Genomic DNA, 25074 nt, shown 5'->3' with positions numbered 1-25074 from the left:
GCACCTCTGTTTTCCTTTACAAATTTGGATGTATCCACGTTGCGCTTTGGGGCGTTTTCTGTCGCGGGCGCTAGGCGTACCCACACAAGTGAGGTATCATTTTTATCGGGAGACGTGGGGGAACGCTGGGTGGAAGGAAATTTGTGGCTCCTCTCAGATTCCAGAACTTTCTGCCACAGAAATGTGAGGAACATGTGTTTTTTTAGCCAAATTTTGAGATTTGAAAAGGATTCTGGGTAACAGAACCTGGTCCGAGCCACACAAGTCACCCCATCTTGGATTCCCCCAGGTCTCTAGTTTTCAGAAATGCACAGGTTTGCTAGGTTTCCCTAGGTGGCGGCTGAGCTACAGGCCAAAATCTACAGGTAGGCACTTTGCAAAAAACACCTCTGTTTTCCTTCACAAATTTGGATGTGTCCACGTTGCGCTTTGGGGCGTTTCCTGTCGCGGGCGCTAGTCCTACCCACACAAGTGAGGTATCATTTTTATCGGGAGACGTGGGGGAACGCTGGGTGGAAGGAAATTTGTGGCTCCTCTCAGATTCCAGAACTTTCTGCCACAGAAATGTTAGGAACATGTGTTTTTTTAGCCAAATTTTGAGGTTTGCAAAGGATTCTGGGTAACAGAACCTGGTCCGAGCCACACAAGTCACCCCATCTTGGATTCCCCTAGGTCTCTAGTTTTCAGAAATGCACAGGTTTGGTAGGTTTCCCTAGGTGGCGGCTGAGCTACAGGCCAAAATCTACAGGTAGGCACTTTGCAAAAAACACCTCTGTTTTCCTTAAAAAATGTGGCTGTGTCCACGTTGCGCTTTGGGGCATTTCCTGTCACGGGCGCTAGACCTACGCACACAAGTGAGGTATCATTTTTATCAGGAGACGTGGGGGAACTCTGGGTGGAAGGAAATTCGTGGCTCCTCTCAGATTCCAGAACTTTCTGCCACAGAAATGTGAGGAACATGTGTTTTTTTAGCCAAATTTTGAGGTTTGCAAAGGATTCTTTGTAACAGAACCTGGTCCGAGCCACACAAGTCACCCCATCTTGGATTCCCCTAGGTCTCTAGTTTTCAGAAATGCACAGGTTTGGTAGGTTTCCCTAGGTGGCGGCTGAGCTACAAGCCAAAATCTACAGGTAGGCACTTTGCAAAAAACACCTCTGTTTTCCTTCACAAATTTGGATGTGTCCACGTTGCGCTTTGGGGTGTTTTCTGTTGCGGGCGCTAGGCCTACCCACACAAGTGAGGTATCATTTTTATAGGGAGACGTGGGGGAACGCTGGGTGGAAGGAAATTTGTGGCTCCTCTCAGATTCCAGAACTTTCTGCCACAGAAATGTGAGGAACATGTGTTATTTTAGCCAAATTTTGAGATTTGCAAAGGATTCTGGGTAACAGAACCTGGTCCGAGCCACACAAGTCACCCCATCTTGGATTCCCCTAGGTCTCTAGTTTTCAGAAATGCACAGGTTTGGTAGGTTTCCCTAGGTGGCGGCTGAGCTATAGGCCAAAATCTACAGGTAGGCACTTTGCAAAAAACACCTCTGTTTTCCTTCAAAAAATTGGCTGTGTCCACGTTGCGCTTTGGGGCATTTCCTGTCACGGGCGCTAGGCCTACGCACACAAGTGAGGTATCATTTTTATCGGGAGACGTGGGGGAACGCTGGGTGGAAGGAAATTCGTGGCTCCTCTCAGATTCCAGAACTTTCTGCCACAGAAATGTGAGGAACATGTGTTTTTTTAGCCAAATTTTGAGATTTGCAAAGGATTCTGGGTAACAGAACCTGGTCCGAGCCACACAAGTCACCCCATCTTGGATTCCCCTAGGTCTCTAGTTTTCAGAAATGTACAGTTTGGTAGGTTTCCCTAGGTGGCGGCTGAGCTACAGGCCAAAATCTACAGGTAGGCACTTTGCAAAACACACCTCTGTTTTCCTTCACAAATTTGGATGTGTCCACGTTGCGCTTTGGGGCGTTTTCTGTCGCGGGCGCTAGGCCTACCCACACAAGTGAGGTATCATTTTTATCAGGAGACGTGGGGGAACGCTGGGTGGAAGGACATTTGTGGCTCCTCTCAGATTCCAGAACTTTCTGCCACAGAAATATGAGGAACATGTGTTTTTTAGCCAAATTTTGAGGTTTGCAAAGGATTCTGGGTAACAGAACCTGGTCCGAGCCACACAAGTCACCCCATCTTGGATTCCCCTAGGTCTCTAGTTTTCAGAAATGCACAGGTTTGGTAGGTTTCCCTAGGTGGCGGCTGAGCTACAGGCCAAAATCTACAGGTAGGCACTTTGCAAAAAACACCTCTGTTTTCCTTCAAAAATTTGGCTGTGTCCACGTTGCGCTTTGGGGCATTTCCTGTCACGGGCGCTAGACCTAGGCACACAAGTGAGGTATTATTTTTATCAGGAGACGTGGGGGAACGCTGGGTGGAAGGAAATTCGTGGCTCCTCTCAGATTCCAGAACTTTCTGCCACAGAAATGTGAGGGACATGTGTTTTTTTAGCCAAATTTTGAGGTTTGCAAAGGATTCTGGGTAACAGAACCTGGTCCGAGCCACACAAGTCACCCCATCTTGGATTCCCCTAGGTCTCTAGTTTTCGGAAATGCACAGGCTTGGTAGGTTTCCCTAGGTGGCGGCTGAGCTACAGGCCAAAATCTACAGGTAGGCACTTTGCAAAAAACACCTCTGTTTTCCTTCACAAATTTGGATGTGTCCACGTTGCGCTTTGGGGCGTTTTCTGTCGCGGGCGCTAGGCCTACCCACACAAGTGAGGTATAATTTTTATCGGGAGACGTGGGGGAACGCTGGGTGGAAAAAAATTTGTGGCTCCTCTCAGATTCCAGAACTTTCTGACACAGAAATGTGAGGAACATGTGTATTTTTAGCCAAATTTTGAGATTTGCAAAGGATTCTGGGTAACAGAACCTGGTCCGAGCCACACAAGTCACCCCATCTTGGATTCCCCTAGGTCTCTAGTTTTCAGAAATGCACAGGTTTGGTAGGTTTCCCTAGGTGGCGGCTGAGCTACAGGCCAAAATCTGCAGGTAGGCACTTTGCAAAAAACACCTCTGTTTTCCTTCAAAAATTTGGCTGTGTCCACGTTGCGCTTTGGGGCATTTCCTGTCACGGGCGCTAGGCCTACGCACACAAGTGAGGTATCATTTTTATCGGGAGACGTGGGGGAACGCTGGTTGGAAGGAAATTCGTGGCTCCTCTCAGATTCAAGAACTTTCTGCCACAGAAATGCGAGGAACATGTGTTTTTTTAGCCAAATTTTGAGGATTGCAAAGGATTCTGGGTAACAGAACCTGGTCCGAGCCACACAAGTCACCCCATCTTGGATTCCCCTATGTCTCTAGTTTTCAGAAATGCACAGGTTTGGTAGGTTTCCCTAGGTGGCGGCTGAGCTACAAGCCAAAATCTACAGGTAGGCACTTTGCAAAAAACACCTCTGTTTTCCTTCACAAATTTGGATGTGTCCACGTTGCGCTTTGGGGTGTTTTCTGTTGCGGGCGCTAGGCCTACCCACACAAGTGAGGTATCATTTTTATCGGGAGACGTGGGGGAACGCTGGGTGGAAGGAAATTTGTGGCTCCTCTCAGATTCCAGAACTTTCTGCCACAGAAATGTGAGGAACATGTGTTTTTTTAGCCAAATTTTGAGATTTGCAAAGGATTCTGGGTCTAAGAACCTGGTCCGAGCCACACAAGTCACCCCATCTTGGATTCCCCTAGGTCTCTAGTTTTCAGAAATGCACAGGTTTGGTAGGTTTCCCTAGGTGGCGGCTGAGCTACAGGCCAAAATCTACAGGTAGGCACTTTGCAAAACACACCTCTGTTTTCCTTCACAAATTTGGATGTATCCACGTTGCGCTTTGGGGTGTTTTCTGTCGCGGGCGCTAGGCCTACCCACACAAGTGAGGTATCATTTTTATCGGGAGACGTGGGGGAACGCTGGGTGGAAGGAAATTTGTGGCTCCTCTCAGATTCCAGAACTTTCTGCCACAGAAATGTGAGGAACATGTGTTTTTTTAGCCAAATTTTGAGATTTGCAAAGGATTCTGGGTAACAGAACCTGGTCCGAGCCACACAAGTCACCCCATCTTGGATTCCCCTAGGTCTCTAGTTTTCAGAAATGCACAGGTTTGGTAGGTTTCCCTAGGTGGCGGCTGAGCTACAGGCCAAAATCTGCAGGTAGGCACTTTGCAAAAAACACCTCTGTTTTCCTTCAAAAATTTGGCTGTGTCCACGTTGCGCTTTGGGGCATTTCCTGTCACGGGCGCTAGGCCTACGCACACAAGTGAGGTATCATTTTTATCGGGAGACGTGGGGGAACGCTGGTTGGAAGGAAATTCGTGGCTCCTCTCAGATTCAAGAACTTTCTGCCACAGAAATGCGAGGAACATGTGTTTTTTTAGCCAAATTTTGAGGATTGCAAAGGATTCTGGGTAACAGAACCTGGTCCGAGCCACACAAGTCACCCCATCTTGGATTCCCCTATGTCTCTAGTTTTCAGAAATGCACAGGTTTGGTAGGTTTCCCTAGGTGGCGGCTGAGCTACAAGCCAAAATCTACAGGTAGGCACTTTGCAAAAAACACCTCTGTTTTCCTTCACAAATTTGGATGTGTCCACGTTGCGCTTTGGGGTGTTTTCTGTCGCGGGCGCTAGGCCTACCCACACAAGTGAGGTATCATTTTTATCGGGAGACGTGGGGGAACGCTGGGTGGAAGGAAATTTGTGGCTCCTCTCAGATTCCAGAACTTTCTGCCACAGAAATGTGAGGAACATGTGTTTTTTTAGCCAAATTTTGAGATTTGCAAAGGATTCTGGGTCTAAGAACCTGGTCCGAGCCACACAAGTCACCCCATCTTGGATTCCCCTAGGTCTCTAGTTTTCAGAAATGTACAGTTTGGTAGGTTTCCCTAGGTGGCGGCTGAGCTACAGGCCAAAATCTACAGGTAGGCACTTTGCAAAACACACCTCTGTTTTCCTTCACAAATTTGGATGTGTCCACGTTGCGCTTTGGGGCGTTTTCTGTCGCGGGCGCTAGGCCTACCCACACAAGTGAGGTATCATTTTTATCAGGAGACGTGGGGGAACGCTGGGTGGAAGGACATTTGTGGCTCCTCTCAGATTCCAGAACTTTCTGCCACAGAAATATGAGGAACATGTGTTTTTTAGCCAAATTTTGAGGTTTGCAAAGGATTCTGGGTAACAGAACCTGGTCCGAGCCACACAAGTCACCCCATCTTGGATTCCCCTAGGTCTCTAGTTTTCAGAAATGCACAGGTTTGGTAGGTTTCCCTAGGTGGCGGCTGAGCTACAGGCCAAAATCTACAGGTAGGCACTTTGCAAAAAACACCTCTGTTTTCCTTCAAAAATTTGGCTGTGTCCACGTTGCGCTTTGGGGCATTTCCTGTCACGGGCGCTAGACCTAGGCACACAAGTGAGGTATTATTTTTATCAGGAGACGTGGGGGAACGCTGGGTGGAAGGAAATTCGTGGCTCCTCTCAGATTCCAGAACTTTCTGCCACAGAAATGTGAGGGACATGTGTTTTTTTAGCCAAATTTTGAGGTTTGCAAAGGATTCTGGGTAACAGAACCTGGTCCGAGCCACACAAGTCACCCCATCTTGGATTCCCCTAGGTCTCTAGTTTTCGGAAATGCACAGGCTTGGTAGGTTTCCCTAGGTGGCGGCTGAGCTACAGGCCAAAATCTACAGGTAGGCACTTTGCAAAAAACACCTCTGTTTTCCTTCACAAATTTGGATGTGTCCACGTTGCGCTTTGGGGCGTTTTCTGTCGCGGGCGCTAGGCCTACCCACACAAGTGAGGTATAATTTTTATCGGGAGACGTGGGGGAACGCTGGGTGGAAAAAAATTTGTGGCTCCTCTCAGATTCCAGAACTTTCTGACACAGAAATGTGAGGAACATGTGTATTTTTAGCCAAATTTTGAGATTTGCAAAGGATTCTGGGTAACAGAACCTGGTCCGAGCCACACAAGTCACCCCATCTTGGATTCCCCTAGGTCTCTAGTTTTCAGAAATGCACAGGTTTGGTAGGTTTCCCTAGGTGGCGGCTGAGCTACAGGCCAAAATCTGCAGGTAGGCACTTTGCAAAAAACACCTCTGTTTTCCTTCAAAAATTTGGCTGTGTCCACGTTGCGCTTTGGGGCATTTCCTGTCACGGGCGCTAGGCCTACGCACACAAGTGAGGTATCATTTTTATCGGGAGACGTGGGGGAACGCTGGTTGGAAGGAAATTCGTGGCTCCTCTCAGATTCAAGAACTTTCTGCCACAGAAATGCGAGGAACATGTGTTTTTTTAGCCAAATTTTGAGGATTGCAAAGGATTCTGGGTAACAGAACCTGGTCCGAGCCACACAAGTCACCCCATCTTGGATTCCCCTATGTCTCTAGTTTTCAGAAATGCACAGGTTTGGTAGGTTTCCCTAGGTGGCGGCTGAGCTACAAGCCAAAATCTACAGGTAGGCACTTTGCAAAAAACACCTCTGTTTTCCTTCACAAATTTGGATGTGTCCACGTTGCGCTTTGGGGTGTTTTCTGTTGCGGGCGCTAGGCCTACCCACACAAGTGAGGTATCATTTTTATCGGGAGACGTGGGGGAACGCTGGGTGGAAGGAAATTTGTGGCTCCTCTCAGATTCCAGAACTTTCTGCCACAGAAATGTGAGGAACATGTGTTTTTTTAGCCAAATTTTGAGATTTGCAAAGGATTCTGGGTCTAAGAACCTGGTCCGAGCCACACAAGTCACCCCATCTTGGATTCCCCTAGGTCTCTAGTTTTCAGAAATGCACAGGTTTGGTAGGTTTCCCTAGGTGGCGGCTGAGCTACAGGCCAAAATCTACAGGTAGGCACTTTGCAAAACACACCTCTGTTTTCCTTCACAAATTTGGATGTATCCACGTTGCGCTTTGGGGTGTTTTCTGTCGCGGGCGCTAGGCCTACCCACACAAGTGAGGTATCATTTTTATCGGGAGACGTGGGGGAACGCTGGGTGGAAGGAAATTTGTGGCTCCTCTCAGATTCCAGAACTTTCTGCCACAGAAATGTGAGGAACATGTGTTTTTTTAGCCAAATTTTGAGATTTGCAAAGGATTCTGGGTAACAGAACCTGGTCCGAGCCACACAAGTCACCCCATCTTGGATTCCCCTAGGTCTCTAGTTTTCAGAAATGCACAGGTTTGGTAGGTTTCCCTAGGTGGCGGCTGAGCTACAGGCCAAAATCTGCAGGTAGGCACTTTGCAAAAAACACCTCTGTTTTCCTTCAAAAATTTGGCTGTGTCCACGTTGCGCTTTGGGGCATTTCCTGTCACGGGCGCTAGGCCTACGCACACAAGTGAGGTATCATTTTTATCGGGAGACGTGGGGGAACGCTGCTTGGAAGGAAATTCGTGGCTCCTCTCAGATTCAAGAACTTTCTGCCACAGAAATGCGAGGAACATGTGTTTTTTTAGCCAAATTTTGAGGATTGCAAAGGATTCTGGGTAACAGAACCTGGTCCGAGCCACACAAGTCACCCCATCTTGGATTCCCCTATGTCTCTAGTTTTCAGAAATGCACAGGTTTGGTAGGTTTCCCTAGGTGGCGGCTGAGCTACAAGCCAAAATCTACAGGTAGGCACTTTGCAAAAAACACCTCTGTTTTCCTTCACAAATTTGGATGTGTCCACGTTGCGCTTTGGGGTGTTTTCTGTCGCGGGCGCTAGGCCTACCCACACAAGTGAGGTATCATTTTTATCGGGAGACGTGGGGGAACGCTGGGTGGAAGGAAATTTGTGGCTCCTCTCAGATTCCAGAACTTTCTGCCACAGAAATGTGAGGAACATGTGTTTTTTTAGCCAAATTTTGAGATTTGCAAAGGATTCTGGGTCTAAGAACCTGGTCCGAGCCACACAAGTCACCCCATCTTGGATTCCCCTAGGTCTCTAGTTTTCAGAAATGCACAGGTTTGGTAGGTTTCCCTAGGTGGCGGCTGAGCTACAGGCCAAAATCTACAGGTAGGCACTTTGCAAAACACACCTCTGTTTTCCTTCACAAATTTGGATGTTTCCACGTTGCGCTTTGGGGCGTTTTCTGTCGCGGGCGCTAGGCCTACCCACACAAGTGAGGTATCATTTTTATCGGGAGACATGGGGGAACGCTGGGTGGAAGGAAATTTGTGGCTCCTCTCAGATTCCAGAACTTTCTGCCACAGAAATGTGAGGAACATGTGTTTTTTTAGCCAAATTTTGAGATTTGCAAAGGATTCTGGGTAACAGAACCTGGTCCGAGCCACACAAGTCACCCCATCTTGGATTCCCCTAGGTCTCTAGTTTTCAGAAATGCACAGGTTTGGTAGGTTTCCCTAGGTGGCGGCTGAGCTACAGGCCAAAATCTGCAGGTAGGCACTTTGCAAAAAACACCTCTGTTTTCCTTCAAAAATTTGGCTGTGTCCACGTTGCGCTTTGGGGCATTTCTTGTCACGGGCGCTAGGCCTACGCACACAAGTGAGGTATCATTTTTATCGGGAGACGTGGGGGAACGCTGGTTGGAAGGAAATTCGTGGCTCCTCTCAGATTCAAGAACTTTCTGCCACAGAAATGCGAGGAACATGTGTTTTTTTAGGCAAATTTTGAGGATTGCAAAGGATTCTGGGTAACAGAACCTGGTCCGAGCCACACAAGTCACCCCATCTTGGATTCCCCTATGTCTCTAGTTTTCAGAAATGCACAGGTTTGGTAGGTTTCCCTAGGTGGCGGCTGAGCTACAAGCCAAAATCTACAGGTAGGCACTTTGCAAAAAACACCTCTGTTTTCCTTCACAAATTTGGATGTGTCCACTTTGCGCTTTGGGGTGTTTTCTGTCGCGGGCGCTAGGCCTACCCACACAAGTGAGGTATCATTTTTATCGGGAGACGTGGGGGAACGCTGGGTGGAAGGAAATTTGTGGCTCCTCTCAGATTCCAGAACTTTCTGCCACAGAAATGTGAGGAACATGTGTTTTTTTAGCCAAATTTTGAGATTTGCAAAGGATTCTGGGTCTAAGAACCTGGTCCGAGCCACACAAGTCACCCCATCTTGGATTCCCCTAGGTCTCTAGTTTTCAGAAATGCACAGGTTTGGTAGGTTTCCCTAGGTGGCGGCTGAGCTACAGGCCAAAATCTACAGGTAGGCACTTTGCAAAACACACCTCTGTTTTCCTTCACAAATTTGGATGTGTCCACGTTGCGCTTTGGGGCGTTTTCTGTCGCGGGCGCTAGGCCTACCCACACAAGTGAGGTATCATTTTTATCGGGAGACATGGGGGAACGCTGGGTGGAAGGAAATTTGTGGCTCCTCTCAGATTCCAGAACTTTCTGCCACAGAAATGTGAGGAACATGTGTTTTTTTAGCCAAATTTTGAGGTTTGCAAAGGATTCTGGGTAACAGAACCTGGTCCGAGCCACACAAGTCACCCCATCTTGGATTCCCCTAGGTCTCTAGTTTTCAGAAATGCACAGTTTGGTAGGTTTCCCTAGGTGGCGGCTGAGCTACAGGCCAAAATCTACAGGTAGGCACTTTGCAAAACACACCTCTGTTTTCCTTCACAAATTTGGATGTATCCACTTTGCGCTTTGGGGCGTTTTCTGTCGCGGGCGCTAGGCCTACCCACACAAGTGAGGTATCATTTTTATCGGGAGACGTGGGGGAACGCTGGGTGGAAGGAAATTTGTGGCTCCTCTCAGATTCCAGAACTTTCTGCCACAGAAATGTGAGGAACATGTGTTTTTTTAGCCAAATTTTGAGGTTTGCAAAGGATTCTGGGTAACAGAACCTGGTCCAAGCCACACAAGTCACCCGATCTTGGATTCCCCTAGGTCTCTAGTTTTCAGAAATGCACAGTTTGGTAGGTTTCCCTAGGTGGCGGCTGAGCTACAGGCCAAAATCTACAGGTAGGCACTTTGCAAAACACACCTCTGTTTTCCTTCACAAATTTGGATGTATCCACTTTGCGCTTTGGGGCGTTTTCTGTCGCGGGCGCTAGGCCTACCCACACAAGTGAGGTATCATTTTTATCGGGAGACGTGGGGGAACGCTGGGTGGAAGGAAATTTGTGGCTCCTCTCAGATTCCAGAACTTTCTGCCACAGAAATGTGAGGAACATGTGTTTTTTTAGCCAAATTTTGAGGTTTGCAAAGGATTCTGGGTAACAGAACCTGGTCCGAGCCACACAAGTCACCCCATCTTGGATTCCCCTAGGTCTCTAGTTTTCAGAAATGCACAGTTTGGTAGGTTTCCCTAGGTGGTGGCTGAGCTACAGGCCAAAATCTACAGGTAGGCACTTTGCAAAACACACCTCTGTTTTCCTTCACAAATTTGGATGTATCCACTTTGCGCTTTGGGGCATTTCCTGTCACGGGCGCTAGACCTAGGCACACAAGTGAGGTATTATTTTTATCAGGAGACGTGGGGGAACGCTGGGTGGAAGGAAATTCGCGGCTCCTCTCAGATTCCAGAACTTTCTGCCACAGAAATGTGAGGGACATGTGTATTTTTAGCCAAATTTTGAGGTTTGCAAAGGATTCTGGGTAACAGAACCTGGTCCGAGCCACACAAGTCACCCCATCTTGGATTCCCCTAGGTCTCTAGTTTTCAGAAATGCACAGGTTTGGTAGGTTTCCCTAGGTGGCGGCTGAGCTACAGGCCAAAATCTACAGGTAGGCACTTTGCAAAACACACCTCTGTTTTCCTTCACAAATTTGGATGTTTCCACGTTGCGCTTTGGGGCGTTTTCTGTCGCGGGCGCTAGGCCTACCCACACAAGTGAGGTATCATTTTTATCGGGAGACATGGGGGAACGCTGGGTGGAAGGAAATTTGTGGCTCCTCTCAGATTCCAGAACTTTCTGCCACAGAAATGTGAGGAACATGTGTTTTTTTAGCCAAATTTTGAGATTTGCAAAGGATTCTGGGTAACAGAACCTGGTCCGAGCCACACAAGTCACCCCATCTTGGATTCCCCTAGGTCTCTAGTTTTCAGAAATGCACAGGTTTGGTAGGTTTCCCTAGGTGGCGGCTGAGCTACAGGCCAAAATCTGCAGGTAGGCACTTTGCAAAAAACACCTCTGTTTTCCCTTCAAAAATTTGGCTGTGTCCACGTTGCGCTTTGGGGCATTTCTTGTCACGGGCGCTAGGCCTACGCACACAAGTGAGGTATCATTTTTATCGGGAGACGTGGGGGAACGCTGGTTGGAAGGAAATTCGTGGCTCCTCTCAGATTCAAGAACTTTCTGCCACAGAAATGCGAGGAACATGTGTTTTTTTAGGCAAATTTTGAGGATTGCAAAGGATTCTGGGTAACAGAACCTGGTCCGAGCCACACAAGTCACCCCATCTTGGATTCCCCTATGTCTCTAGTTTTCAGAAATGCACAGGTTTGGTAGGTTTCCCTAGGTGGCGGCTGAGCTACAAGCCAAAATCTACAGGTAGGCACTTTGCAAAAAACACCTCTGTTTTCCTTCACAAATTTGGATGTGTCCACTTTGCGCTTTGGGGTGTTTTCTGTCGCGGGCGCTAGGCCTACCCACACAAGTGAGGTATCATTTTTATCGGGAGACGTGGGGGAACGCTGGGTGGAAGGAAATTTGTGGCTCCTCTCAGATTCCAGAACTTTCTGCCACAGAAATGTGAGGAACATGTGTTTTTTTAGCCAAATTTTGAGATTTGCAAAGGATTCTGGGTCTAAGAACTGGTCCGAGCCACACAAGTCACCCCATCTTGGATTCCCCTAGGTCTCTAGTGTTTCAGAAATGCACAGGTTTGGTAGGTTTCCCCTAGGTGGCGGCTGAGCTACAGGCCAAAATCTACAGGTAGGCACTTTGCAAAACACACCCTCTGTTTTCCTTCACAAATTTGGATGTGTCCACGTTGCGCTTTGGGGCGTTTTCTGTCGCGGGCGCTAGGCCTACCCACACAAGTGAGGTATCATTTTTATCGGGAGACATGGGGGAACGCTGCGTGGAAGGAAATTTGTGGCTCCTCTCAGATTCCAGAACTTTCTGCCACAGAAATGTGAGGAACATGTGTTTTTTTAGCCAAATTTTGAGGTTTGCAAAGGATTCTGGGTACAGAACCTGGTCCGAGCCACACAAGTCACCCCATCTTGGATTCCCCTAGGTCTCTAGTTTTCAGAAATGCACAGTTTGGTAGGTTTCCCTAGGTGGCGGCTGAGCTACAGGCCAAAATCTACAGGTAGGCACTTTGCAAAACACACCTCTGTTTTCCTTCACAAATTTGGATGTATCCACTTTGCGCTTTGGGGCGTTTTCTGTCGCGGGCGCTAGGCCTACCCACACAAGTGAGGTATCATTTTTATCGGGAGACGTGGGGGAACGCTGGGTGGAAGGAAATTTGTGGCTCCTCTCAGATTCCAGAACTTTCTGCCACAGAAATGTGAGGAACATGTGTTTTTTTAGCCAAATTTTGAGGTTTGCAAAGGATTCTGGGTAACAGAACCTGGTCCGAGCCACACAAGTCACCCGATCTTGGATTCCCCTAGGTCTCTAGTTTTCAGAAATGCACAGTTTGGTAGGTTTCCCTAGGTGGCGGCTGAGCTACAGGCCAAAATCTACAGGTAGGCACTTTGCCAAAACACACCTCTGTTTTTCCTTCACAAATTTGGATGTATCCACTTTGCGCTTTGGGGCGTTTTTCTGTCGCGGGCGCTAGGCCTACCCACACAAGTGAGGTATCATTTTTATCGGGAGACGTGGGGGAACGCTGGGTGGAAGGAAATTGTGGCTCCTCTCAGATTCCAGAACTTTCTGCCACAGAAATGTGAGGAACATGTGTTTTTTTAGCCAAATTTTGAGGTTTGCAAAGGATTCTGGGTAACAGAACCTGGTCCGAGCCTCACAAGTCACCCCATCTTGGATTCCCCTAGGTCTCTAGTTTTCAGAAATGCACAGTTTGGTAGGTTTCCCTAGGTGGTGGCTGAGCTACAGGCCAAAATCTACAGGTAGGCACTTTGCAAACACACCTCTGTTTTCCTTCACAAATTTGGATGTATCCACTTTGCGCTTTGGGGCGTTTTCTGTCGTGGGCGCTAGGCCTACCCACACAAGTGAGGTATCATTTTTATCGGGAGACGTGGGGAACGCTGGGTGGAAGGAAATTTGTGGCTCCTCTCAGATTCCAGAACTTTCTGCCACAGAAATGTGAGGAACATGTGTTTTTTTAGGCCAAATTTTGAGATTTGCAATAGGATTCTGGGTAACAGAACCTGGTCCGAGCCCACACAAGTCACCCCATCTTGGATTCCCCTAGGTCTCTAGTTTTCAGAAATGCACAGGTTTGGTAGGTTTCCCTAGGTGGCGGCTGAGCTACAGGCCAAAATCTACAGGTAGGCACTTTGCAAAAAAACACCTCTGTTTTCCTTCACAAATTTGGATGTGTCCACGTTGCGCTTTGGGGCGTTTCCTGTCGCGGGCGATAGTCCTACCCACACAAGTGAGGTATCATTTTTATCGGGAGACGTGGGGGACGCTGGGTGGAAGGAAATTGGGGCTCCTCTCAGATTCCAGAACTTTCTGCCACAGAAATGTTAGGAACATGTGTTTTTTTAGCCAATTTTGAGTTTTGCAAAGGATTCTGGGTAACAGAACCTGGTCCGAGCCACACAAGTCACCCCATCTTGGATTCCCCTAGGTCTCTAGTTTTCAGAAATGCACAGGTTTGGTAGGTTTCCCTAGGTGGCGGCTGAGCTACAGGCCAAAATCTACAGGTAGGCACTTTGCAAAAACACCTCTGTTTTCCTTCAAAAATTTGGCTGTGTCCACGTTGCGCTTTGGGGCATTTCCTGTCACGGGCGCTAGACCTAGGCACACAAGTGAGGTATTATTTTTATCAGGAGACGTGGGGGAACGCTGGGTGGAAGGAAATTCGTGGCTCCTCTCAGATTCCAGAACTTTCTGCCACAGAAATGTGAGGGACATGTGTATTTTTAGCCAAATTTTGAGGTTTGCAAAGGATTCTGGGTAACAGAACCTGGTCCGAGCCACACAAGTCACCCCATCTTGGATTCCCCTAGGTCTCTAGTTTTCGGAAATGCACAGGCTTGGTAGGTTTCCCTAGGTGGCGGCTGAGCTACAGGCCAAAATCTACAGGTAGGCACTTTGCAAAAAACACCTCTGTTTTCCTTCACAAATTTGGATGTGTCCACGTTGCGCTTTGGGGCGTTTTCTGTCGCGGGCGCTAGGCGTACCCACACAAGTGAGGTATCATTTTTATCGGGAGACGTGGGGGAACGCTGGGTGGAAGGAAATTTGTGGCTCCTCTCAGATTCCAGAACTTTCTGCCACAGAAATGTGAGGAACATGTGTTTTTTATAGCCAAATTTTGAGATTTGCAAAGGATTCTGGGTAACAGAACCTGGTCCGAGCCACACAAGTCACCCCATCTTGGATTCCCTAGGTCTCTAGTTTTCAGAAATGCACAGTTTGGTAGGTTTCCCTAGGTGGCGGCTGAGCTACAGGCCAAAATCTACAGGTAGGCACTTTGCAAAACGCACCTCTGTTTTCCTTTACAAATTTGGATGTATCCACGTTGCGCTTTGGGGCGTTTTCTGTCGCGGGCGCTAGGCGTACCCACACAAGTGAGGTATCATTTTTATCGGGAGACGTGGGGGAACGCTGGGTGGAAGGAAATTTGTGGCTCCTCTCAGATTCCAGAACTTTCTGCCACAGAAATGTGAGGAACATGTGTTTTTTTAGCCAAATTTTGAGATTTGCAAAGGATTCTGGGTAACAGAACCTGGTCCGAGCCACACAAGTCACCCCATCTTGGATTCCCCTAGGTCTCTAGTTTTCAGAAATGCACAGGTTTGCTAGGTTTCCCTAGGTGGCGGCTGAGCTACAGGCCAAAATCTACAGGTAGGCACTTTGCAAAAAACACCTCTGTTTTCCTTCACAAATTTGGATGTGTCCACGTTGCGCTTTGGGGCGTTTCCTGTCGCGGGCGCTAGTCCTACCCACACAAGTGAGGTATCATTTTTATCGGGAGACGTGGGGGAACGCTGGGTGGAAGGAAATTTGTGGCTCCTCTCAGATTCCAGAACTTTCTGCCACAGAAATGTTAGGAACATGTGTTTTTTTAGCCAAATTTTGAGGTTTGCAAAGGATTCTGGGTAACAGAACCTGGTCCGAGCCACACAAGTCACCCCATCTTGGATTCCCCTAGGTCTCTAGTTTTCAGAAATGCACAGGTTTGGTAGGTTTCCCTAGGTGGCGGCTGAGCTACAGGCCAAAATCTACAGGTAGGCACTTTGCAAAAAACACCTCTGTTTTCCTTAAAAAATGTGGCTGTGTCCACGTAGCGCTTTGGGGCATTTCCTGTCACGGGCGCTAGACCTACGCACACAAGTGAGGTATCATTTTTATCAGGAGACGTGGGGGAACTCTGGGTGGAAGGAAATTCGTGGCTCCTCTCAGATTCCAGAACTTTCTGCCACAGAAATGTGAGGAACATGTGTTTTTTTAGCCAAATTTTGAGGTTTGCAAAGGATTCTGGGTAACAGAACCTGGTCCGAGCCACACAAGTCACCCCATCTTGGATTCCCCTAGGTCTCTAGTTTTCAGAAATGCACAGGTTTGGTAGGTTTCCCTAGGTGGCGGCTGAGCTACAAGCCAAAATCTACAGGTAGGCACTTTGCAAAAAACACCTCTGTTTTCCTTCACAAATTTGGATGTGTCCACGTTGCGCTTTGGGGTGTTTTCTGTCGCGGGCGCTAGGCCTACCCACACAAGTGAGGTATCATTTTTATAGGGAGACGTGGGGGAACGCTGGGTGGAAGGAAATTTGTGGCTCCTCTCAGATTCCAGAACTTTCTGCCACAGAAATGTGAGGAACATGTGTTTTTTTAGCCAAATTTTGAGATTTGCAAAGGATTCTGGGTAACAGAACCTGGTCCGAGCCACACAAGTCACCCCATCTTGGATTCCCCTAGGTCTCTAGTTTTCAGAAATGCACAGGTTTGGTAGGTTTCCCTAGGTGGCGGCTAAGCTATAGGCCAAAATCTACAGGTAGGCACTTTGCAAAAAACACCTCTGTTTTCCTTCAAAAAATTGGCTGTGTCCACGTTGCGCTTTGGGGCATTTCCTGTCACGGGCGCTAGGCCTACGCACACAAGTGAGGTATCATTTTTATCGGGAGACGTGGGGGAACGCTGGGTGGAAGGAAATTCGTGGCTCCTCTCAGATTCCAGAACTTTCTGCCACAGAAATGTGAGGAACATGTGTTTTTTTAGCCAAATTTTGAGGTTTGCAAAGGATTCTGGGTAGTAGAACCTGGTCCGAGCCACACAAGTCACCCCATCTTGGATTCCCCTAGGTCTCTAGTTTTCAGAAATGCACAGGTTTGGTAGGTTTCCCTAGGTGGCGGCTGAGCTACAAGCCAAAATCTACAGGTAGGCACTTTGCAAAAAACACCTCTGTTTTCCTTCACAAATTTGGATGTGTCCATGTTGCGCTTTGGGGCGTTTTCTGTCGCGGGCGCTAGGCCTACCCACACAAGTGAGGTATCATTTTTATCGGGAGACGTGGGGGAACGCTGGGTGGAAGGAAATTTGTGGCTCCTCTCAGATTCCAGAACTTTCTGCCACAGAAATGTGAGGAACATGTGTTTTTTTAGCCAAATTTTGAGATTTGCAAAGGATTCTGGGTAACAGAACCTGGTCCGAGCCACACAAGTCACCCCATCTTGGATTCCCCTAGGTCTCTAGTTTTCAGAAATGCACAGGTTTGCTAGGTTTCCCTAGGTGGCGGCTGAGCTACAGGCCAAAATCTACAGGTAGGCACTTTGCAAAAAACACCTCTGTTTTCCTTCACAAATTTGGATGTGTCCACGTTGCGCTTTGGGGCGTTTCCTGTCGCGGGCGCTAGTCCTACCCACACAAGTGAGGTATCATTTTTATCGGGAGACGTGGGGGAACGCTGGGTGGAAGGAAATTTGTGGCTCCTCTCAGATTCCAGAACTTTCTGCCACAGAAATGTTAGGAACATGTGTTTTTTTAGCCAAATTTTGAGGTTTGCAAAGGATTCTGGGTAACAGAACCTGGTCCGAGCCACACAAGTCACCCCATCTTGGATTCCCCTAGGTCTCTAGTTTTCAGAAATGCACAGGTTTGGTAGGTTTCCCTAGGTGGCGGCTGAGCTACAGGCCAAAATCTACAGGTAGGCACTTTGCAAAAAACACCTCTGTTTTCCTTAAAAAATGTGGCTGTGTCCACGTAGCGCTTTGGGGCATTTCCTGTCACGGGCGCTAGACCTACGCACACAAGTGAGGTATCATTTTTATCAGGAGACGTGGGGGAACTCTGGGTGGAAGGAAATTCGTGGCTCCTCTCAGATTCCAGAACTTTCTGCCACAGAAATGTGAGGAACATGTGTTTTTTTAGCCAAATTTTGAGGTTTGCAAAGGATTCTGGGTAACAGAACCTGGTCCGAGCCACACAAGTCACCCCATCTTGGATTCCCCTAGGTCTCTAGTTTTCAGAAATGCACAGGTTTGGTAGGTTTCCCTAGGTGGCGGCTGAGCTACAAGCCAAAATCTACAGGTAGGCACTTTGCAAAAAACACCTCTGTTTTCCTTCACAAATTTGGATGTGTCCACGTTGCGCTTTGGGGTGTTTTCTGTCGCGGGCGCTAGGCCTACCCACACAAGTGAGGTATCATTTTTATAGGGAGACGTGGGGGAACGCTGGGTGGAAGGAAATTTGTGGCTCCTCTCAGATTCCAGAACTTTCTGCCACAGAAATGTGAGGAACATGTGTTTTTTTAGCCAAATTTTGAGATTTGCAAAGGATTCTGGGTAACAGAACCTGGTCCGAGCCACACAAGTCACCCCATCTTGGATTCCCCTAGGTCTCTAGTTTTCAGAAATGCACAGGTTTGGTAGGTTTCCCTAGGTGGCGGCTGAGCTATAGGCCAAAATCTACAGGTAGGCACTTTGCAAAAAACACCTCTGTTTTCCTTCAAAAAATTGGCTGTGTCCACGTTGCGCTTTGGGGCATTTCCTGTCACGGGCGCTAGGCCTACGCACACAAGTGAGGTATCATTTTTATCGGGAGACGTGGGGGAACGCTGGGTGGAAGGAAATTCGTGGCTCCTCTCAGATTCCAGAACTTTCTGCCACAGAAATGTGAGGAACATGTGTTTTTTTAGCCAAATTTTGAGGTTTGCAAAGGATTCTGGGTAGTAGAAACTGGTCCGAGCCACACAAGTCACCCCATCTTGGATTCCCCTAGGTCTCTAGTTTTCAGAAATGCACAGGTTTGGTAGGTTTCCCTAGGTGGCGGCTGAGCTACAAGCCAAAATCTACAGGTAGGCACTTTGCAAAAAACACCTCTGTTTTCCTTCACAAATTTGGATGTGTCCATGTTGCGCTTTGGGGCGTTTTCTGTCGCGGGCGCTAGGCCTACCCACACAAGTGAGGTATCATTTTTATCGGGAGACGTGGGGGAACGCTGGGTGGAAGGAAATTTGTGGCTCCTCTCAGATTCAGAACTTTCTGCCACAGAAATGTGAGGAACATGTGTTTTTTTAGCCAAATTTTGAGATTTGCAAAGGATTCTGGGTAACAGAACCTGGTCCGAGCCACACAAGTCACCCCATCTTGGATTCCCCTAGGTCTCTAGTTTTCAGAAATGTACAGTTTGGTAGGTTTCCCTAGGTGGCGGCTGAGCTACAGGCCAAAATCTACAGGTAGGCACTTTGCAAAACACACCTCTGTTTTCCTTCACAAATTTGGATGTGTCCACGTTGCGCTTTGGGGCGTTTTCTGTCGCGGGCGCTAGGCCTACCCACACAAGTGAGGTATCATTTTTATCAGGAGACGTGGGGGAACGCTGGGTGGAAGGACATTTGTGGCTCCTCTCAGATTCCAGAACTTTCTGCCACAGAAATATGAGGAACATGTGTTTTTTAGCCAAATTTTGAGGTTTGCAAAGGATTCTGGGTAACAGAACCTGGTCCGAGCCACACAAGTCACCCCATCTTGGATTCCCCTAGGTCTCTAGTTTTCAGAAATGCACAGGTTTGGTAGGTTTCCCTAGGTGGCGGCTGAGCTACAGGCCAAAATCTACAGGTAGGCACTTTGCAAAAAACACCTCTGTTTTCCTTCAAAAATTTGGCTGTGTCCACGTTGCGCTTTGGGGCATTTCCTGTCACGGGCGCTAGACCTAGGCACACAAGTGAGGTATTATTTTTATCAGGAGACGTGGGGGAACGCTGGGTGGAAGGAAATTCGTGGCTCCTCTCAGATTCCAGAACTTTCTGCCACAGAAATGTGAGGGACATGTGTTTTTTTAGCCAAATTTTGAGGTTTGCAAAGGATTCTGGGTAACAGAACCTGGTCCGAGCCACACAAGTCACCCCATCTTGGATTCCCCTAGGTCTCTAGTTTTCGGAAATGCACAGGCTTGGTAGGTTTCCCTAGGTGGCGGCTGAGCTACAGGCCAAAATCTACAGGTAGGCACTTTGCAAAAAACACCTCTGTTTTCCTTCACAAATTTGGAAGTGTCCACGTTGAGCTTTGGGGCGCTTTCTGTCGCGGGCGCTAGGCCTACCCACACAAGTGAGGTATCATTTTTATCGGGAGACGTGGGGGAACGCTGGGTGGAAAGAAATTTGTGGCTCCTCTCAGATTCCAGAACTTTCTGACACAGAAATGTGAGGAACATGTGTATTTTTAGCCAAATTTTGAGATTTGCAAAGGATTCTGGGTAACAGAACCTGGTCCGAGCCACACAAGTCACCCCATCTTGGATTCCCCTAGGTCTCTAGTTTTCAGAAATGCACAGGTTTGGTAGGTTTCCCTAGGTGGCGGCTGAGCTACACGCCAAAATCTACAGGTAGGCACTTTGCAAAAAACACCTCTGTTTTCCTTCAAAAATTTGGCTGTGTCCACGTTGCGCTTTGGGGCATTTCCTGTCACGGGCGCTACACCTAGGCACACAAGTGAGGTATTATTTTTATCAGGAGACGTGGGGGAACGCTGGGTGGAAGGAAATTCGTGGCTCCTCTCAGATTCCAGAACTTTCTGCCACAGAAATGTGAGGGACATGTGTATTTTTAGCCAAATTTTGAGGTTTGCAAAGGATTCTGGGTAACAGAACCTGGTCCGGCCACACAAGTCACCCCATCTTGGATTCCCCTAGGTCTCTAGTTTTCAGAAATGCACAGGTTTGGTAGGTTTCCCTAGGTGGCGGCTGAGCTACAGGCCAAAATCTACAGGTAGGCACTTTGCAAAACACACCTCTGTTTTCCTTCACAAATTTGGATGTGTCCACGTTGCGCTTTGGGGCGTTTTCTGTCGCGGGCGCTAGGCCTACCCACACAAGTGAGGTATCATTTTTATCGGGAGACATGGGGGAACGCTGGGTGGAAGGAAATTTGTGGCTCCTCTCAGATTCCAGAACTTTCTGCCACAGAAATGTGAGGAACATGTGTTTTTTTAGCCAAATTTTGAGGTTTGCAAAGGATTCTGGGTAACAGAACCTGGTCCGAGCCACACAAGTCACCCCATCTTGGATTCCCCTAGGTCTCTAGTTTTCAGAAATGCACAGTTTGGTAGGTTTCCCTAGGTGGCGGCTGAGCTACAGGCCAAAATCTACAGGTAGGCACTTTGCAAAACACACCTCTGTTTTCATTCACAAATTTGGATGTATCCACTTTGCGCTTTGGGGCGTTTTCTGTCGCGGGCGCTAGGCCTACCCACACAAGTGAGGTATCATTTTTATCGGGAGACGTGGGGGAACGCTGGGTGGAAGGAAATTTGTGGCTCCTCTCAGATTCCAGAACTTTCTGCCACAGAAATGTGAGGAACATGTGTTTTTTTAGCCAAATTTTGAGGTTTGCAAAGGATTCTGGGTAACAGAACCTGGTCCGAGCCACACAAGTCACCCGATCTTGGATTCCCCTAGGTCTCTAGTTTTCAGAAATGCACAGTTTGGTAGGTTTCCCTAGGTGGCGGCTGAGCTACAGGCCAAAATCTACAGGTATGCACTTTGCAAAACACACCTCTGTTTTCCTTCACAAATTTGGATGTATCCACTTTGCGCTTTGGGGCGTTTTCTGTCGCGGGCGCTAGGCCTACCCACACAAGTGAGGTATCATTTTTATCGGGAGACGTGGGGGAACGCTGGGTGGAAGGAAATTTGTGGCTCCTCTCAGATTCCAGAACTTTCTGCCACAGAAATGTGAGGAACATGTGTTTTTTTAGCCAAATTTTGAGGTTTGCAAAGGATTCTGGGTAACAGAACCTGGTCCGAGCCACACAAGTCACCCCATCTTGGATTCCCCTAGGTCTCTAGTTTTCAGAAATGCACAGTTTGGTAGGTTTCCCTAGGTGGTGGCTGAGCTACAGGCCAAAATCTACAGGTAGGCACTTTGCAAAACACACCTCTGTTTTCCTTCACAAATTTGGATGTATCCACTTTGCGCTTTGGGGCGTTTTCTGTCGTGGGCGCTAGGCCTACCCACACAAGTGAGGTATCATTTTTATCGGGAGACGTGGGGGAACGCTGGGTGGAAGGAAATTTGTGGCTCCTCTCAGATTCCAGAACTTTCTGCCACAGAAATGTGAGGAACATGTGTTTTTTTAGCCAAATTTTGAGGTTTGCAAAGGATTCTGGGTAACAGAACCTGGTCCGAGCCACACAAGTCACCCGATCTTGGATTCCCCTAGGTCTCTAGTTTTCAGAAATGCACAGTTTGGTAGGTTTCCCTAGGTGGCGGCTGAGCTACAGGCCAAAATCTACAGGTAGGCACTTTGCAAAACACACCTCTGTTTTCCTTCACAAATTTGGATGTATCCACTTTGCGCTTTGGGGCGTTTTCTGTCGCGGGCGCTAGGCCTACCCACACAAGTGAGGTATCATTTTTATCGGGAGACGTGGGGGAACGCTGGGTGGAAGGAAATTTGTGGCTCCTCTCAGATTCCAGAACTTTCTGCCACAGAAATGTGAGGAACATGTGTTTTTTTAGCCAAATTTTGAGGTTTGCAAAGGATTCTGGGTAACAGAACCTGGTCCGAGCCACACAAGTCACCCCATCTTGAATTCCCCTAGGTCTCTAGTTTTCAGAAATGCACAGTTTGGTAGGTTTCCCTAGGTGGTGGCTGAGCTACAGGCCAAAATCTACAGGTAGGCACTTTGCAAAACACACCTCTGTTTTCCTTCACAAATTTGGATGTATCCACTTTGCGCTTTGGGGCGTTTTCTGTCGTGGGCGCTAGGCCTACCCACACAAGTGAGGTATCATTTTTATCGGGAGACGTGGGGGAACGCTGGGTGGAAGGAAATTTGTGGCTCCTCTCAGATTCCAGAACTTTCTGCCACAGAAATGTGAGGAACATGTGTTTTTTTAGCCAAATTTTGAGATTTGCAAAGGATTCTGGGTAACAGAACCTGGTCCGAGCCACACAAGTCACCCCATCTTGGATTCCCCTAGGTCTCTAGTTTTCAGAAATGCACAGGTTTGGTAGGTTTCCCTAGGTGGCGGCTGAGCTACAGGCCAAAATCTACAGGTAGGCACTTTGCAAAAAACACCTCTGTTTTCCTTCACAAATTTGGATGTGTCCACGTTGCGCTTTGGGGCGTTTCCTGTCGCGGGCGATAGTCCTACCCACACAAGTGAGGTATCATTTTTATCGGGAGACGTGGGGGAACGCTGGGTGGAAGGAAATTGGGGCTCCTCTCAGATTCCAGAACTTTCTGCCACAGAAATGTTAGGAACATGTGTTTTTTTAGCCAAATTTTGAGTTTTGCAAAGGATTCTGGGTAACAGAACCTGGTCCGAGCCACACAAGTCACCCCATCTTGGATTCCCCTAGGTCTCTAGTTTTCAGAAATGCACAGGTTTGGTAGGTTTCCCTAGGTGGCGGCTGAGCTACAGGCCAAAATCTACAGGTAGGCACTTTGCAAAAAACACCTCTGTTTTCCTTCAAAAATTTGGCTGTGTCCACGTTGCGCTTTGGGGCATTTCCTGTCACGGGCGCTAGACCTAGGCACACAAGTGAGGTATTATTTTTATCAGGAGACGTGGGGGAACGCTGGGTGGAAGGAAATTCGTGGCTCCTCTCAGATTCCAGAACTTTCTGCCACAGAAATGTGAGGGACATGTGTATTTTTAGCCAAATTTTGAGGTTTGCAAAGGATTCTGGGTAACAGAACCTGGTCCGAGCCACACAAGTCACCCCATCTTGGATTCCCCTAGGTCTCTAGTTTTCGGAAATGCACAGGCTTGGTAGGTTTCCCTAGGTGGCGGCTGAGCTACAGGCCAAAATCTACAGGTAGGCACTTTGCAAAAAACACCTCTGTTTTCCTTCACAAATTTGGATGTGTCCACGTTGCGCTTTGGGGCGTTTTCTGTCGCGGGCGCTAGGCCTACCCACACAAGTGAGGTATCATTTTTATCGGGAGACGTGGGGGAACGCTGGGTGGAAGGAAATTTGTGGCTCCTCTCAGATTCCAGAACTTTCTGCCACAGAAATGTGAGGAACATGTGTTTTTTTAGCCAAATTTTGAGATTTGCAAAGGATTCTGGGTAACAGAACCTGGTCCGAGCCACACAAGTCACCCCATCTTGGATTCCCCTAGGTCTCTAGTTTTTAGAAATGCACAGTTTGGTAGGTTTCCCTAGGTGGCGGCTGAGCTACAGGCCAAAATCTACAGGTAGGCACTTTGCAAAACGCACCTCTGTTTTCCTTTACAAATTTGGATGTATCCACGTTGCGCTTTGGGGCGTTTTCTGTCGCGGGTGCTAGGCGTACCCACACAAGTGAGGTATCATTTTTATCGGGAGACGTGGGGGAACGCTGGGTGGAAGGAAATTTGTGGCTCCTCTCAGATTCCAGAACTTTCTGCCACAGAAATGTGAGGAACATGTGTTTTTTTAGCCAAATTTTGAGATTTGCAAAGGATTCTGGGTAACAGAACCTGGTCCGAGCCACACAAGTCACCCCATCTTGGATTCCCCTAGGTCTCTAGTTTTCAGAAATGCACAGGTTTGCTAGGTTTCCCTAGGTGGCGGCTGAGCTACAGGCCAAAATCTACAGGTAGGCACTTTGCAAAAAACACCTCTGTTTTCCTTCACAAATTTGGATGTGTCCACGTTGCGCTTTGGGGCGTTTCCTGTCGCGGGCGCTAGTACTACCCACACAAGTGAGGTATCATTTTTATCGGGAGACGTGGGGGAACGCTGGGTGGAAGGAAATTTGTGGCTCCTCTCAGATTCCAGAACTTTCTGCCACAGAAATGTTAGGAACATGTGTTTTTTTAGCCAAATTTTGAGGTTTGCAAAGGATTCTGGGTAACAGAACCTGGTCCGAGCCACACAAGTCACCCCATCTTGGATTCCCCTAGGTCTCTAGTTTTCAGAAATGCACAGGTTTGGTAGGTTTCCCTAGGTGGCGGCTGAGCTACAGGCCAAAATCTACAGGTAGGCACTTTGCAAAAAACACCTCTGTTTTCCTTAAAAAATGTGGCTGTGTCCACGTTGCGCTTTGGGGCATTTCCTGTCACGGGCGCTAGACCTACGCACACAAGTGAGGTATCATTTTTATCAGGAGACGTGGGGGAACTCTGGGTGGAAGGAAATTCGTGGCTCCTCTCAGATTCCAGAACTTTCTGCCACAGAAATGTGAGGAACATGTGTTTTTTTAGCCACATTTTGAGGTTTGCAAAGGATTCTGGGTAACAGAACCTGGTCCGAGCCACACAAGTCACCCCATCTTGGATTCCCCTAGGTCTCTAGTTTTCAGAAATGCACAGGTTTGGTAGGTTTCCCTAGGTGGCGGCTGAGCTACAAGCCAAAATCTACAGGTAGGCACTTTGCAAAAAACACCTCTGTTTTCCTTCACAAATTTGGATGTGTCCACGTTGCGCTTTGGGGTGTTTTCTGTCGCGGGCGCTAGGCCTACCCACACAAGTGAGGTATCATTTTTATAGGGAGACGTGGGGGAACGCTGGGTGGAAGGAAATTTGTGGCTCCTCTCAGATTCCAGAACTTTCTGCCACAGAAATGTGAGGAACATGTGTT

Source organism: Pleurodeles waltl, chromosome 2_2, assembly GCF_031143425.1.
Source record: "Pleurodeles waltl isolate 20211129_DDA chromosome 2_2, aPleWal1.hap1.20221129, whole genome shotgun sequence".
Classification (NCBI taxonomy): Eukaryota; Metazoa; Chordata; class Amphibia; order Caudata; family Salamandridae; genus Pleurodeles; species Pleurodeles waltl.
This window is presented reverse-complemented; position numbering follows the sequence as displayed.